Raw genomic sequence first — 19,093 nt, 5'->3', positions numbered from 1 at the left:
TCATAAAAAATCATAAAACAAATTTGTTGAAATTTTTTTTATTTTTCTATTAATTTTTCATAAATTGCAGTCAGGCCTCTTCATCACCGCCACCGCTAGCCAGCATTTCTTTCCACTTGACCATCGGACTGCAGCTGAAATTGTTCAATTAATCATGAAATTTATATGAGAAGCACATACTCTCATCATCATTTATCCAAACAATGTTTAATGCCTGCTTGCCACTGCCACCACTTGTTGCCCATTTTTCAATGGAATTTCTTAGTTTTTTTTTTATTTTTCATTTATTTATTTAATAAATAAATAAAAACCAACAATATTTTCACTTTAATATGTCTGGCATTTAAAAAAAAAAAATATATATATAACTATAAATACTTGAACGCCGGAATGAATACAATTTAACGAATTTATTTTGCGTTGTAAATTGAGTGTAACGAATCTAAAAGGAAAAATTTAAATCTAGAAAAAGTTTAATATTCTTAAGGTTCTCAATGAAAACATGATTGAATTAAATAAACCTGAATACTCTTCAATGAGAGTTACTTTTTATTTAAAACTAATTTAATGCTCAAAATCGTTTAATAAGCCAAATTTTAATCGCTAAATATCAACACTCAGCTATTTACTACTTAAGGTGCTACCAAGTTTTAATGTAAAAAACGCAATTATCAGTTTAAAGTCACAGAAAAACAGCTCGTTATTTTCAGCCTTGATTATCTTGCAATCAAATAAAATCTTAACAATTTGTTTGGTTTTCTTTAATTTAAGCAAAATTATTGGCATCTTACGTCATTTGTGTTTCTTATTAATTTACACACAAAAAATACTCACTCATCATAAAACATTTTCTTATTAGTTCAAGTTTATTTTGAATTTCTATAGACACCACCAAAATAAAAACACATTTTTGAAATTAATTCTAAACCAAAAGTGGATACAAACAAAAAAATAAATAAAAATAAAAAATGTGTTGCACATGAAATAATTTCAAAACAAATTTATTTGTTATTCAATTTTTGTTTTCAGTAGCCGGCTTTTTTCGTAATGTTTTTTGCGTTCTTTATTATTTAGTTCTATAGAAGAAGATAAAGACATAGATCGAGAGAATAAGACGAATTTGTGGGGCTTATGTCATCATTAACATGATCATCATCAGCAACCTCATCATTGGATTTTGTTATAAAAAAATTCAGCTAATTTATAAAAAACAATACAATTTAAATTATAAAAAAACAAGAATTAATTTAGAAACAGAAACAATTTTATAAAATAACAACGTGATTTTATTCACTTAAACTTTATTAGTAAACAAATAAAGTTATAATTATAATAACGATCTTTCATTCTCATAATAAATTATTTATAATATGCCGGCATTAAGTTTTTAAAAATAGTTTAATTCTTTTTTTGTAATAAAGAAATACAAGCATTATTAAAACGTATGGCAACAAAGGCAAATATAAATCATTTTTGCGGTAAATATTGTTAAACGATTTTAATATTTAATTGATAATTTCAGCCACGCCCTAATTTAGATAAATAATGATCTATATTTTAGAATGTTTTTAATAATTTTTGATGTTTTTGTAATTATTTGAACTTATAAATTTTAATATGATACTTTTAATATATGACTAAATACAAAGAATAAATTCAAAAGTAATTTAGAAAATTGGCAAATTTGGAATGAATTTTCTACCCTCTCAAGGTCATCATCAACGATCTAATATGTTGTGAATTGTATGCAGATTAATAAATTTACTCTCATATTGTCGTAGATTCTATTGGTATACTCCGTTTTAAAAGATAAGTTTAAAATCAGGCGTTTTGTTGTCATTTCAAATGTTGACATTTTATTGGGTGCATGACTAAAAAAATGCGGGATTTACAATAGATGGCGTATCTTTTGAAAGCGGTTTTTGTTTTTAATGTGTTATATGTCATTTTGAAGTGTACATATCTGTCATTTATTCTCACTTAGTTATTGAACATTATAGTGTAAACAACAAAGCGTCATAGGCGGCAGAGCTGTAAATGAATCATTCTTCATTTTGATTTTAATTCGTTACGAATTAGCAAAATTTTTAATTAATTCTTTTCACAACAAAAAATAATTGAAAGAAATTTGAATCAATCCAAATGAATTAGGCAGAAATGAATTTCAATTCATTTCCAATTCAAATGAATTTGTAAAAAGGAGTTGCAATTCGTTTTCAATTCAAATGGATTTTGTTAAAGTGAATTGCAATTCATTTCCAATATGTTTGAATTGGAACAATAAATTGCAATTCAAGTGAATGAAATCAAAAATGAGTTGCAATCAATCAAATTCAAGAGCAGATCTAGGGGGAATGAAAAATAAAAATTTAAGTTTCTTTTAGCAAATAAACAAAATTTTTCCATTTTGATATAATTTTCGCCGATACCTAATAATTCAATTCCTATTCTGCCGCTACCTGACAATTCCAGTATATCATGGGAATTTCAAATCTAAGAATTTTTCGTCTTTGGACTATACTATACTATCTTTTACATAAAAAAATAGTTGAATAACAAAACGACAGTGATTACTGTAGATTTACTTACCAAATCAATTCAAATTTCAATCAATTCTATACAAATGAGTTGGAAATAAATTGCAATTCATTTGAATTGGAAACGAATTGCAATTAATTCAAAATTTGCCAATTCAGTGCATGAATAATTCGCGAATTAATTCAAAAATGAATGATTCATTTACAGCTCTTATAGGCTGGAAGTTTTGCTTTTCTTCTTTAATTTGTAGCACACCGATTGCTCAACAAAGCTTACGGTGAATGTGTTCCATCGGTTTCAACGTTCGTGAGATGGTTTTTTCGGTTCAGAAGTGGTGATTTTGATACGGAAGACAAAGATCGCCCCGGCCTGCCAAAAAAGTTTGAGACCAAGAATTGGAGACATAACTCCATGAAGATTGAGGTCAAACTCAACAAGAGCTTGAAAAGTCATTGGGAAAAACTCAAGCAGCAATTTCAAAAGGTTTGCGAGCAGCAGGAGTCATCCAAAAGTAGAGTAATTTGGTACCATACGAATTGAAGCCGAGAGACTTTGAAAGACGATGTTCGGAATCATTACCCGAAACGTAAGAGATCTTATGTGAAGCTCGGCCAACCAAAGTCAATGGTCAATTCTTTGAATAAATTTATATTGTTCAAAATTTTAAAAAATCTTGTATTTTTAAGTCATACACCCAATAGTAAGTTTTTGAAATTTAACAACGTGCTTTCTTCCCAGATAAATTCAGTTAAATTTATTGCTGGGGGATAAGCTAGTTCCTATTATCATTTCACTGGTTGCTGAAGATATACAAATAAAACTATAGAGCGAATGAGATACAGTTACTTACAGTGCAATCATTGAATAATTAGAATTTTTAAAAAGAATTTAATTTTGTATTTTCTATCGAAGTTGTTCTTGTTTATGTTTATTTAAACAAAAGTTTATCTTTGACCTACTTGAAATTGTGATTTCCCTTTCAAATGGATCATACAACAAACATGTATAACGTGCTGGAATACCAATCCAAGGGTTGCAGGTTGGATTCCTGCCAGAGACTCTGACTGTTTCTGCAGAAAATCAAATCGCTTCGCAGTTTGAGTTTGTTTAAAAAAATGCTTCTTTTATCAATTGTATCAATCAATATAGTTTCTCTTTTATATAAATTTAATCAAACATTTAACATTGACCTACTAGAAATAAAATCAACGAAATATCAAGATTTATGGATCTGTAAAAAAAGGTTCGACTTTCATATCCATTTAATCAAACGTTTAACTTTGACCTACTTGTAAGAAATTCAAAGAAATCTCCCTTTCAGGTAGGGCTTAATATCAAAATGTCATATTTTATTAAGTCAAATATCAAATGGACTTATCAGTGCAGTTTCGTATTCAAATTCATTTAAACAAATGTTTAAAAAGGATAGAATTAACATGTCTTAATTTTCGAGTTAAATATCAAATGTATCAATGCAGCTCCTACTTTTATTTAAACAAACGTTATATTGAAAGAGAATCAAATAGATTAAGTTTTATGGAACTGCAAACGTTACTCATCCCTTATATTTATTTGAACAAATGTTTAACTTTGACCTAATTGAAAAAAATCAAAGAAATCTTTATGAAAAAAAGCAGCGAGTGATTCTTATCAATGCAATTTTTTTCATTTATTTTCTTTCATGTAGGTCAGTCAAATTTGCTCGTTTATGTAAATAAAGATGGAAAAAACTTGAGTTACTACAAAATATAACTTGTCTATGATATACTGTCGTGTGTCTTCGCTTATTTACTCATTGTGTCTTAGCTAAATGTCTTTGAAAATACAATGGCGTTTGATATCACTTATAATAGCCAGGAATTGACAGTTAAGCATCAGATTTTAAAACAAATTATCTAGTGTTTGGCTTTTGGCAATTTTCATATTGTCAACAGCAAATCAACAGAAATTTTGTTTTCTAAAGCCTAGTACTCTGTTCATATTTGTTTTTTCATGCGAAAAATTTTATATGCTGTTTGACAGCTAGCTGTTGCTTTTAATTTCGTGCGAAAGAAGTGCTGCGTATGTTATTTCGTGTAAGGTTGCCAGATGTATTTCACATGTTTTCCACAATAAAAACAGAGTACAACTTTTGCGAAATTATTTCGCATATATTTCATTCCAAATATTTTATATGTAGTTTGACAGCATTTCGCACGAAATTTTGAACAGAGTACCTGGCTTAAAGTAGTGCATAACTATCATCATCTGCCTGTTAATTTAGCTATACAAGAAATCAGCTGAGCTACTTGTGAAATATGCTTTCATAAAAGCCATTTTGTTTACAAAGACATTTAGCCAAGACACATTAGGCAAGAAAGCGAAGACACAATACAGAGTATCTGAAATCTCAATGTATAGAAATCATATAGCAAAACAATCGATTTGAACAAATTATGTATCTTGGACCAAATCTTTGAAGTGGGAAAGGCGATTTTTTCAAATTCTAAAGTTTAAAATATTTAATATTAGAACTCTTGTTGAAAAGTTTCAACATTTTAAAGTTCATATAAATCAAATGACATTCAAAATTGTAATAAATCTTAACTTTTTAATTACTGCTTATTTTAATGTTAAATTTTATTGTTAAAATTTAAATTTATACAAGTTTCTTATTTACATTCTACATTTTATCTAAACATATATCTCTGAGTTTTATTGATTTACAGACTAGACTGGTTAGAAACAAACAAAAAAAAACTTCAAGTAAAATGACCTCATCATATTATACTCGTATTTCTTCGCGTGACACACGTCATCATTATTTTAACGTTTTGAAATGTATATTGTAGAACATTTTAAATTAAAAAACAAAATCTATATTTCAAATTCTTAACCAGAGTAAAAACAAAAAACAAAAAAATAACAAATTATACCGGTTTTTGTTTGTTTGTTTATTTGTTGTATCTCTAAGTTTTATTATCTCATTATGATGCCATCATTTTCCCTTTCATTTATAAACGTAAGAGAGAAATAAACTAAACATACAAATCAACCAGAAAACCTTGAAATTATTTTTGTAAATATATTTTATATTTTACATATTTTTATCTTATTCTAATAATGTTTTTTTTCTTATTGTGGTTTTCTCTCTTTGCAGCATTTATTTAAAACAACAATAATTTAGCATCCACATCATTTTCAAAACAAGCACATCTAGACCGACAGCAACACTATCATCTTGAAAACGACTAAAAAATATCATCTGAGTTATACAAATTTTTACTACATGAACAACCCACAAAAACCAGAATAAACATTTATAATGTAAGTGTATCTTTCTTTGTTTTATATCTATAACTATTTATTATTGTGTTCTCTTATTTGTTTCTAAATAAATAACAATAACAATATTATAAATTTTCATATAGAATTTAGATTTATCAAATTATAAACATTCACTTGGAATAATAAAGAAATATTAAAGAAATAATAAAATAATAAAATACATATGTTAAAAATTTGAAAGGTGCCACTGTTTTGGAAAACACAAAAATTTCAATTTAAATATTATGTTTGTTTATTAAACAAAATTTAAATTATTTCAAATTAAAAAAAAATAATCAAAAAATACTGTTTATTGTTGCCATGAGCAAATATGTTTATTGTTTTATACTTCATTCACATTGAGATTTTTCAAAATAGTCAAGCGTTCACATTACAGTTTTTATCAACCCTATCTAAAATTGTCACTGCAACACTGTAGTATTGTGTCTTCGCTGGTTTGCCTATGGTGTCTTAGCTAAATGTATTGTAAAATATTGTTACGTTTTAACCTTTTCAAAACGTTGGTTTATTTCCTCTAAATAAACCGGATACTTTTGATTGCAAATAAAAGCAGTTTAGTAGTTTAAAAATTGTAACAACTCTTTATTTATTTAAAATGTACAACAACAGAATTAAATAGCCACTCAATGTTTTTTATAAATTCGCAGAAATACAGACACACTTTATAATGTACACGAATTCACCTGAAAAACACAGCACACTTTAAGGCACTCAGTTGATGTTTATTCAAATAGCGTCTCTGATAAACTGACTAACGACTGCAACCTCTGCCATCTTCACTCTAGATTTCTCTTTAACTGTCTAGAGGTTTCTAATACATACGCCATCTGTGGTATACTTTCTACAATGTTCTTTAACTGAATATTCGAATTCGAATATACGGTCGCAGCAAACAGCGTTGCCAACTTACGATCAATGGTCAACTGAAAGCTTTTATTCAATGTTAATAATGCCCACAGATATGTTACAGTTTGCTATTACAGCACTCTTATTTGAAAGCATTAGGTTACTTTTAAATCAGCCGTTAAAATCGTTACATTTGAATTCATACTAGCGCGTTTATCTTTATCCTATTTGGAGGGAAATCAAAGACATTTGTAATTTCCCTTTCAAATGGGCCATACAAAAACATGTACAGGGTACCCAGAGAGATAGTGTGGTGGACTATCTATTCAAGGGTTGCGGGTTCGATTCCCGCCAGAGACTCTGGGTTTAACTTTATCCTACTTGAAAGGAATCAAATACATAGGTATCAACTGTTAAGGGATCTGTAAATGTTGCTCATCCTTTATGTTCATTCAAACAAACGTTTAACATTGACCTACTTGAAGAAAATCTAAGAAATCTCTCTTCCAGTTAGGGCTTAAAATCAAAATGTCATATGTCAAATGGATCTATCAATGCAGTTCCTTATTTACGTTCATCTAAACAAACGATATGAAAAAATTAAGCCAATAATAATGTTGATTGTTTTTATACTTCATTCTCATTGATTGTCACTGCAACACTGTATTGTGTCTTCGCTTGGTTACTTATCTAAATGTATTTGGTGTCTTAGCTAAATGTATTTGGAAATATAAAGGCTTTTGTAATTTTTTGATTTCCTATACAGCTAAATCATCAGGCAGAATTTGACAGTTCATCATCAGCTTTTGGCAATCACCTAATTTAGAGACAAAATTCAAGAACTTTAGCATTTTGCTGGAATTTGGTTTAAATTTAAATGAAATTATGTTTTAAACTTGAGAAATATTTGAAAAAATTTAATATTTTTAAAGTGTAATACAACTGTAATTCAATTGCTTGACTATAATTCAAGGCTTGAATTACTCTTGTTTTCAACTTGAATTCCAGTAAAAATGCTTATTGGAATGGCAATAGACATTTTAGGTCAGTCGCCTGATTAAGAATTTCTTTCCATGCTCGTCTAACTAATGCACTTCCTCTTCAGTTGCTCACACCAAGTTTTGATTGGTCTACTTCAGCATGATCTTTCCACCTGAGTTTTGGTCGTCCCGTTCTACGTTTTCCTTCTGGTTTAAAAACGAATGATTTCATCGCTGAATCATAGTCTTCCCTGCGCAGTACTAGCCAGATCAGCCGTTGTTTTTTGATTCGTTTAACTATGATTTATTCGATATCGATACTCTCCGTCGCAGTTTTGTCCATATATATTTCTAGGTACTTTGCTCTCAAACACTCCAAGAACTGATTCATCTGCTTGCGCAAGTACCCATCAATGCTATAGTGACCAACGTTCACATATTTTCCCAGTCTCGAGGATTCATGGTTTAATCTTGATTTACCGCTAGGCCAACTTTCGTCGACACCTTTTCCTTACTTGAGAATGAAATGATATAATTTGTTACATACTACTTGTTTTGATCATAGTGGAACCATAGTATTTCTATTATGATCAAAACAAGTAGTTTTGGGTAGATAATGTCGAATTGTTTACCATAAGTTTTTTGTTATTCGAATTTTCGAAATTAATTCGAAGTGCTTTTAATAAGGTATTTGCCAAAAGTCAAGCAGCTGTTTTCTAAAGTGTTGTTTAACTGTCAAATTCTGTCTGTTGTTTTTATTTCACAACAAATCGGCTGTACTAGTGATATTACTTTGTAAAATATGCTTTGACAAACGCCATTTTATTTTCGAAGACATTTAGCAAAGACACCTTAATCAAGTTAGCGAAGGCACAATATAGTGTTGCATTCACAATTGTAAACCTGATTTGCAGCGAATAGGAAATCATGTAGCAAATCTCTTGAATAAGTGTAACCATTTCTTATCTCATTACATGAATTTTCCTCACCCCCATGACTTTTTTTAATCTATATACAATTTTTTATAATAATTTAATCCTTTTCATTAGTGCCACTGTTTCTTGTCTTCAATTGAAATGATAAGTTTCACAAAATTTATTTCTTTTCCCTGTCATAAATATGATTTAATTAAATTAATTTCAACTTTGTGTACATAACGCATATGATTAATGTAAGTTTTCCCTCTTGTATTACAACATTACATAGTCATATATTGTGACAATCATATTACAATGATAATGTCTACTAAATTTAACGCCTTATAATGTGGCATACCACAACATAAGATATCCATACATACATACATCCATTTAAGCACTGGCTCATACGCTCACGCATGTCGAAAACAAATAAAGAAATTACTGCTAAAACATTTTAACGATGCCGTTTTGCCGCCAGTACACATAAAACAAAATTGTCACTTTATCGTCCCATTTAGAGCAATAAGCTGACAACTTCATCTATCTATTTGTATGCAGGAATATGTTGGAGAGAGAGACAGAGAAAGGCCTAAAATGTAAATGCTGTTAATAAAGGAAAATGTAAAACGAAATATTTGTTTAACCCTAAAATGATTTTTCCAAATTTTGTGGATTTGAAATAGTTTTTATTCTTCTACATGAGGAGCCGCAGAACATAAGGTACTTTTTCGAATTTTTTACAAATTGATTTTTTGGTATTTTTATAATATTTGGGTTGAAATCTTCGGGAAAATACAAATACCCAAAATTTTTAAATTTTCAAAAAAGTACCTTTTGTTCTGCGACTGCTCACATAATCTTCAGAAATTTTATCCAGTTTTGTGCAAATCCTGAGGAAGTGTTTCCACTATGTTCTAAGTGTCTTGAATATGCATTGGTAAACGCCATTTTGTATTCGAAAACATTTAGCTAAGACACCGAATAAGCAAAGACACACTGCACGTTTGCAAAACATTATTTGCAGCAATTTAAATAGTTTGATAAAACTGCAATAGTTCAGGTAAAATCCTTTGTACCTTTTTGAGTACACTTTCGATACCAATTGCCAACTATGGTTTAATTATATTTATCTCATTTATTTATTTTACGTAGGAGCAACAACTACTTGTTGTACAGTGATTTGGCCTTAAATGTTAAAAATAAACTGAATAAAATTAAACTGTTATGATGTATTTTAAACAAGAATTGTACCTTAAGGAATTTGTATGGAATCATGTTAATTATGCAATGATGTAACAATTTACATGGGTAATTTTCATATTATGCTAAATGTTTCACATTGCTCAACCTTTGCTGTTAAGAAAGAGTTTATGATTATATTCTCTAAAATTTTTGAAGGTTAATATAGTGATCTTTTACAAATTGTGTAAAAACATCTGAACTTGTTATAAATAGTCTGCATTTAATTAATCAAATGGCAGAATTTGCCTACTTTAAATTATTTTGGAGACATTAAAAGTACAATTAACCCAAAACTGTAGACGATCAACATAGGAATTTGAAGAATTTAAAAGCGAGGATCCAAACATTTGTATATCGCCTATTCTGCATAATTATATTCGAAGCTTTAAATGGAATTTTAAGATACAAAATTGACTGAGCATTTGTAAATTTAAATCACAATTATAAAGCCGCTTTTCGACTATCTGAGTTATCATTTATGTTCAATGTTAAAATCCGTTAAAATTCAATAAACCTAGCAAAGAACTCAAGAACTTGTTAAGTTCAATGTATTATTTTTATACCCTTCAGCATGAGTGGCAAGGGTGTACATATTTTTCATTTGCGACCCCACAAAGTATATATATTCTGGATCGTTATAGATAGCGGAGTCGATATAGCCATGTCAGTCTGTGTGTTGAAATCAACTTTCCGAAGCCCCCAAATAACTTACATACACGATTCATACATCAATATCTCCGAAATTCTTCCGGCTCGGTTGCTATTTAAAATCGAGAAATCGGTCCACAAATGGCTGAGATATAAGGAAAAACCCAGGACAACCTCGATTTTTGACCTATTTTTGACCCATATCTGGATTACTAAGTATTAATATAGACAATATGGATATCTAATGATAGATATTTCAAAGAACTGTGTCGTCGACGTATATAAGACCATAGTAAGTTGGACCTACAATGGGTCAAAATCGGAAAAAATATTTTTTAACCCGAATTTTTTTTTCACTAAATGTTAAAAAAAAATTAAAATTGAATTTTGAACAAGTTCTCGTAGCCCGAATAGACTGAAATTTGGCATATTTCTGCTGACAATGCAATACTATATTCGAAAATTCGTAACTAAATTGGAAACTTCGAAGTTATGTTCGAAAATTGTTATAGTTGTTGAAATATTATAATAACCATTTTATATTATGTTTGAAAATTTTAAATTAAATTCGAAATTATGTTCGAACATTTTTGAAAACAGTTATAATAATCTCTATATTATGAGGATTCTTAAAAAAATTATTTTAATTTAATTTGAGGTCTATTTATTAAATATTCCAATTTCGAACATTAAAAATTTTAATGAATTTTAAAGTATTTTGAACATCACATTGTAGTAAGAATTCTAACCTCATTTTTTGGTTCTGAACACTTAACCTGAGGCAATAAACAATTACGATACTGAAAACATTCTGGTGATTCCCGCATCCGTGACTGGATATTCCGTCAAAGATTCTTCCACTTACATATTTTGGGTACTATTGTTATCAGTAACAAGTTGCCTAATTTCAGCAGAACATTTCATTGTAGTGTCAATACACCGGTGAAACACAACTCACATTTCAAAGATACTCCAGTGAATCAATAGTATTGAATAATGTCACCGATAAGCACCTTCGTTCTCTCCTGTAGCCAGTGGTGTAACTCCAAAATTGACTTCGTTTAACCAGTCCATACATGCGAGTTGTATTACATTTTCGATCGGATATAAGTTGTGTAAATTGTAAGGATATCAAATGATGTGAAGTAATTCAAACACTGTTACAAAAAACTGAGATACTTGAATGTGTTTCTTTCTTGAAAAATGTTTTTAGTTCAGAGTTTATCGCATGTCTAGAATATCAAGAGTTTCTGAGTCCTTAATATTTATATAGGCCATAAAAACAGATGAAGCAACACCATCTGTCGTGCATTTTTGACACAACACCATTCAGTTATTGTCACAATACACCTATTAGGCGTATTTTGCTCAATTCTCTGACAGGCATGGCCTATAATTGAATGAGTGCGAATGCCAAATTATGCTATTATCTGCAAAAGAACTGATAGGGTTAGAAATATGACAAAAAAGGTCATTAGGAAAAATAATAAATAATATATGAAAAATATCGGAGTCTGGTGGTACCCCTAGTTCAATCTGGAACTCGTCTAATAAAATCTCATCTACAGCAACTCCTGTAGTACGATATCTGGATTACGATTGTTTATTTATAAGGAAGAACAATGTAAAAAGTCAGAAAATAGCATTTGCAACACAAACATGCATTTTGTAAGAACCAACATCGTAAAACTATGTGTGAAGTTCAAATGTGATATTGTTAAGTTTTTACCTTTTAAAAATGGTGGTTTATTTCCTTTAAGTAAACCGTATTCTTTTGATTGCAAATAAAAACAGTTTAAAAATTGTAACAAGTCTTTATTTATTCAAATGTACACAAAAACTGTTTAAATAGTCACTCTGTGTTGTAATACACACACTTTTATTACACAATTTATAATGTACAGGAATACATTGGCAATACAGTTGATGTTAATTTTAACAGCGCCTATGATCAACTAATTGCTGACTGTAACCACTGCCACTATTTATACACTTCGCCATCTTCCAGTAGCTTTATGAACTATCTTAACTGACAAAACTAGAATGTTCTATTTCTAGAGCTTTTAGCAGCTTCAATGTTAATGTTAGCAGCTTTAACAGTTAATGTTGTTATGCTTATAAACAATGTTAATAACAGCGTGTTATCAACACTGTAGATAAGTAATAGTTTCGTTTCGAGAACAGGAATGTTGCAAGCAGTCGTTACAGACCGTTAAATTCAAATCGCTAATTCACATTCGTAACCATATTATCTAAATTAAATTAATTAAATCAATTGGTCTTATTCGAGAAAACGTGCATCGCGTTTGCGAATTCGAAAATCTCTGAATGATTATTAAATTAAGTTTCTAAAATTATTTGTAATTAGAAATGCTGAGGAAATTACATAATATTGTTAAAATTAGTTCCCAAAATGGTGAAAGTAAGAACAGGAATAGGCCTGAGTATTTATTTTGTAATATTTTTGAATAATTTGTCGAATGATATAATACCAATTTTATATAAAATGTGAAATTTTTAAAAAGACGTATTAAAGATTTATTATAATCACACAAATTATACAGATATGAATCAGCTGGTTTCAGAAATATGGCAATAGAAAAATAACGAAAGAAAATGTCAAAATGGTTGTGGTTTGAAAAGAACGACAAATACATATATTTCATACACGTTTCCTATTGAAAATTCAATTTTTTCTCCCGCTCTTCAAATCACAACCATTGAAAACTTTTTTGACAACTGTCATTTGTTTCATATCTGTAATAATCTGTGATAATCATCTGAAGATTTTTCGCAGGATAGATTCAATATTGTAATTCCATGTATTTTACCATTGATGTCATAAGTTCATTGCTGTTTCTAACCAAGGTACGAGCAAGACAGGCAGCGACACTTTGGTTTTCTATGAAATCAGAGCAAAGTTTAGCAGAGACTCTGACATCATTTAGTATTGAAAAGTGGTTTCCATTTTGGCTTTCTACCATGTAACTCTTTAATATTAATTAGCCTTCTGCGCTCAATAAAAGCTCCCTCTGCAAAATAACATAAAGTGATGATGTTATTTTAAAACTTTTTCCTTTAAAAAAAAATACTAAACTTTCAAATCAATTTTACCATGATTTAATAGCTGTCATTAAAATGCAATTTACTCTTTACTAAAACAAACATAATAAATTTTTGCAAACTTTATGGTTGAACTATAAAAGGAAAAGCGCGTAAATTACAGACATAAATATAGTTGACCGTAGACAACGAGACTTCAAGTAGTAACTATTTAATGGAAAATGGGAGACAAACAGTTATACTCAGATATACGAGTAGTTTAGCTGAAAGTGACATAAAATGTGACGCCAAAATTTATGGGTTTATGGGGGGTTTAAAGCAGGGTTGAGTGTATATTGTGTGCGTTACAAACAAGACAAATTAAAACACAATATCCTGTCAAGACATAAAACGAACTAGAAAATAAACTTAGGCAAATACATTTATACATAGAAACACATATTCATTTAGGTACTCATATGTATGTAGATATTTACTATGTACTTGGAATACTAAATAGAGAACAGGACATGTTGTAGTATTACGTTAGAACTACACCATTTCCAAACAGCAATGGCTTACAATCAAATGTTTATAGTATTTAAACGATATATGTATTACCATTATGAAAATATACTGAATTGTAACGTTTTCTTAACTCTTTCCGGTTTAGTGGTGGTACTTTTATAACCACCTTTTCTAGAGTCTTTAAAAAATTATTAGTGACATCATCTCTTTCCAGTTTAGTTACATCTATTGGCATTTTGCTAAACAATAAAATCCTTTTAAGTCATCGTTTAAGTTAAATTTATGTTAAGTTTTTTGGCAAAACCTTGCCGTCAAGTTGCTGTGGTTAGATTAATATATTAATTTGAAAATATAGTAAATCACAGATTTTCTAAGGGTTTATTGTTCATCAAATTCAGTGTTACTTTGTTATTCAGTGTAATATTTTTTACTATACTCTTTGAGATAAGAAACGTAATAAACAGGGTGGTTAGAATACTAACCACTGTGACTGAAATAGGTTTTATATAATATGTTTCTCTACATAATATTGTTACGAATTTGCACTAGCGATTTGAATTTAACGGTAAATCAGTATAAGCTTCTATTTATCAACAATATTGATAGCATGCGGTTGTTAGCATTGTTTGAATGTATGGCAAAACTGAAAGTTTAACATAGTAGTTGTCCGTTAAGATGATTGAGAGAAGGTTCACGAAAGATGGCGTGTCTATAAATAGTGGCAGAGGTTGCAGTCGTGGATGAGTTTAAAGGTACGTTTTTGCATATAAATTCATGAATTTGTATGAAAAAATGTACTTTTAATAATGTTTTTCTTTATAAATTCATGAATTTATATGCAAAAACGTACTTTTAATAACGTTTTTCTTTATAACTCCTGAACTAATCGAGTCTCTATCGACATTTTTTAGCAGGAATATAGTAGAGAGTTTAGGCGTTTTCATACCTTTATTAATCAAATTCTTTATTAATTTTTAACACCGCGATCTTTGATATTTTTACATTGACATATATACTCCGAAATTTAACCTTTAACCTTTTGGAAGTAAACAATTTTATTCACACCATTTTAAGGACAATATCTTTGGCTTTAAAATGGAGTCAAAAATTATGCTGGTCTTTGAGTAGTTTCAAAGTTATGGACAATTATGTGTATATAATTTTATTCAAATTTAATAAATTTTTCAATTTTTAAATCGCGATATTTTTACATCGGAATGAGTTTCCATTGAAAAAGTCACTGATATGAGGAACATATTGGATACATTATGTATGTGGTAAATTTCAGTAAAATCGGAGATTGTAAATCCGACTGCTGCCCGCTTTCACATGGATCCTCCCAACAATATTATGTTATTTTGTAAGGATGCCGCATGTACCCAAATTGACGATATTATGTTCGAAGGTATGCTTTCGGATGGAATGTGTCTGCAGTCTTGAACTGGACGAAGAAGAGAATTATTAGGAGCAAGTCATTCTGATTATGGGGCTCGGTGACATACGTTCGGGGATCCAGTCAAAATATGATGGAGATTTTGATTCGGATTAAGAAATATCTACAAAATTATACCAAATTATATAAAATAATTGGAGAATGTCTCATCTACACGGCTGTTTCGTTTGTTTTGTTCAGAATTTAGTCAATACGATGAGTTTTCAAACAAATTGAAAATGGTGGTTAATAAACTAACCACCTTATTCCATAAAAACCTTTAGCTGTTTTTTATTTTTTCTTATTTTTCATATTAAATGAACTCTAATTAAAAAGTAAAAATTCAACAAAAAATTGTATATCAATTGAATCAAAATTCCTATGATTCCTAAAGCCATTTTTTAAAATTTTACTGTAAATGGTTTAGGACCACACATGGATGATAGCATGATTGAAGACTGTCAACATTAAACTTAACTATTACATGTGTTTGTTTGCAGGGAAAGGAGGACTAAATTAAAGCAATTTGAATTTAATTTCCTGTATACCACCATCCATCCATACAACATAAAACAAACAAACTAACAAAAAAAAAATAATAACAAAACTTCCGCTTTTACTTTAGTTAAAAGGATCTGTCTATAAAATTAAAGAATAATAACATGAAAACAAACAGAAAGAGAGCAAAAGGAACATTTTATGACGCCAACTGGCGGCAAAATGTTTGACTCAAAATTATATGACTGTGACTACACACAGCAGACAGACAGACTGACTTGTGTGTAATTTGCAAAAGTCTAAAAGGATTTGTTTGTGGCGTCAGTGACAGCAGCAAATAACACATAAAATATAAAAAAATGTTATGACAAATATAATTAAGAACTGTGAAACAAAAGAACATGCAAACAAAATTCATATTTTATTAAATTAAAGGAAAGTTCAGGAAATATTTTCAGCAATTTCTGTATTAACAAGTTTGAATGCTGCTGTGCCAAATTTAAAATACCCTCCAGCTAAAGATAGAATTACATAAATTTCGCTGGTCTTCACTCGTACACATTTAATTGCTGCTTTTGTTTCAAAACTTTCGGTCGGTTCTACATTATGCTCAAACCAAATGGTCCACAAAGACTAGTTGAAGGGTGGCAAGGGCGATATGGCCTGAATATAATTTTCCTAGAACGATTGCTGTAACGAATATTCCGCCGGCTTAATTGCGGGAGCTAGCACGCCACGATGTTGAATATAACATATGACTTCCTTAGAAGTTGTTGGAATGAGAAAGAGGGGGAAACGGTTGAGCATCTTCTCGCCTTAGTAGAGCGGAGATTCGAGACACCATGTTGTCTTGTTTTCCATGAACTTCGTACAACTGAATGGTTTGGTTAAGGACTTATTACAGAGATCACAATGGAACCTATGTTTAACACTACCTATATTCACTGTTATGAACAGGTGATGCAGACATTTTTGAGTCCTCTAAGGTAGTTAGTGGACTCAAAAAAGCCTATATTTGTATCTGAGATAAAAGTGTATATGAAAATAACTTAACATAACATATTTGTACGTACAATGAACTGATTGACTAATAAAACTGTTAGTCCTCTATCTTCCCCATCTCCTTGAAATCTCCTAAGAGACACGACAACGATTTCCCTTAAAATTGTTTAATTCACCATTAATTACTGCAATTATTTATTTATGTTTCATTTCAACACACCTTTGTTAGCCTTAACCTTAATTGTAACACAGCAATAATTAAACAATATTTGAGCAAAAACTAGCAATACATTTTTTTACAACTTTGTTTATGCGGAAATTTTGGGCAACTTTTTGCCAAAACAAACAAAAATTACAACCAGTAGACACGCCATCACTTACAGTTCCTGGCCTTCTCCAACCAAAGACACAGACAAATTGAATTAAGTATTTAATAGAGCTCTAAAGTGTATTTGAATACATTGAAATGTACGCACCAGTCTAGACTGTGGGGAGTTCAATTATTATGCCCCAAGGTGTAATTAAAATGTTTTAATGTACGGCAGGAGTTTTTTTTATTTTTGCAAGAGAGAGAGAGAGGGAGTTGTGACCTCAAACTGCCAACAATTGGTAACAGCAGACATGTTTTAGGGAGATTATAAACTGTAAGCAATTTTGTAAGGAAAGAAAGTTTTTAGTCCAGGAATGTGTGAGGAAGTTAAAGGTTTGCAACAATACCTAGAGAAATATCTAAACAAAATTTTTAAATTAATATTTCATTAACTTTCTGGCAACCTGTTGGAGCGTTTTCTCTTTGCCAGCATAATAAAGAGCTGAAAAGGATAACAAAAGCATTTCCTTTAACTAACAAGTAGGTGTGAGTTTACAAAAAGTCACTTCATCTTGTTAAAAATACAAAAAAAAATAATGATACTTACTTCCGTTAAATATACTTCCGTTACAAGTTCTACTTTGTTCTTCTCATTTAGTTTTGATATGTTTTTTTCTTCTTTTTGTTCTGTTTTGCTTCCTGGGGCTTTATTTAAGTCGTTTTTTGTTGGCTTGTCAGTCAGTCATTGTGCTTCGCAAAATTAAATTTTTATGCAAGAATTTTGCAAACTTTGCCGTAAACTCATTTACCTACATTTGCGACATGGTAAATTTACTTAAGAACAGAAACAACAATGGAAACAAAAAAAGAACAGCAATCAAATTTAATTTCTTATGTGTATTTTATTACTATTCTTAACAATTAGGTTTTAGCATGTAAATGCTAAAAGACAAGGGAATGGAAACTCTGCACCATATTTGTATTAAAATCATATTGGAATTTTAGAGAAATAGTTGTTGCTGAGCCTACCTTCCCTCAAAGAAAAACAACTTTAAGACTCAAATTCTCCATCCATCCACTCCACTCATTCATGCATGGGTACGACGACTACGCAGACATGTTCTTTTAAGTTTGGCTGGCATTAACTCTATTCATGTGTGCAGCAATACTTGTCTGAATGCGGCACTTAAATACAATATATTCTGCTCTATTGTATGGATGTTGCACACGAGCATGTAGTATTGCTAAATAAAGTAACAAAATGTTGCAAGACATAATTGTGTATTAATTAAAGACCCACCATATGGGTCATTTCAATTTAAAGGCAAAAAAATTAAAAAAAAAAACAAACAATTATGAAAGCTTCTTAGTTATTTATTTACATGGTTTTGGGTGAACTTCTTCTTGTACCCTACAATTTAACTTAAAATTTTATGTCTTGTTTTCGAAAAGAAGCGAATTTTGAGATGATTTCTTTAAAGAAAATGGGGTACATGAGATTGGTTTGGTACAAGGTGTGACTTGCTTTGGAAAGGCCTCTAAAACCATTTCAAAAATTACCTTATTGTCTAAGCACTTAAGTATTTACAGTTTGATGTGTGTTGATATAATTCCCAAGTAGTTTATTTTTATTTTTAGATAAGTAGACATAGTTTTATGGTAAACGGAAGAGCTGTGATTGCCTTCGTGCTGTACTTGCAAAGTATAACCCGAATCTAACCCAATACCTGCTCTTGTAGTTTGTCGATTGTAAGAACTCCCGAATTTTTCTTACATTCGT

The 19,093-nt window shown here is 30.0% G+C and overlaps 1 protein-coding gene across 2 annotated transcripts in view; it reads left to right on the top strand.

The window, feature by feature from the left end:
• Positions 1 to 19,093, top strand: part of cora (coracle) — a 136,592-nt gene that overhangs the window by 82,818 nt on the left and 34,681 nt on the right. For both annotated transcript variants that reach the window (XM_065510647.1, XM_065510646.1), the window contains exon 3: positions 5,678 to 5,844. The gene's annotated coding sequence lies outside the window, so the exon portion shown is untranslated. The remainder of the gene's footprint in view (positions 1 to 5,677; positions 5,845 to 19,093) is intronic.

The sequence above is a fragment of the Calliphora vicina genome, chromosome 5 (assembly GCF_958450345.1).
Source record: "Calliphora vicina chromosome 5, idCalVici1.1, whole genome shotgun sequence".
Taxonomy (NCBI): Eukaryota; Metazoa; Arthropoda; class Insecta; order Diptera; family Calliphoridae; genus Calliphora; species Calliphora vicina.
This window is presented reverse-complemented; position numbering and strand designations above follow the sequence as displayed.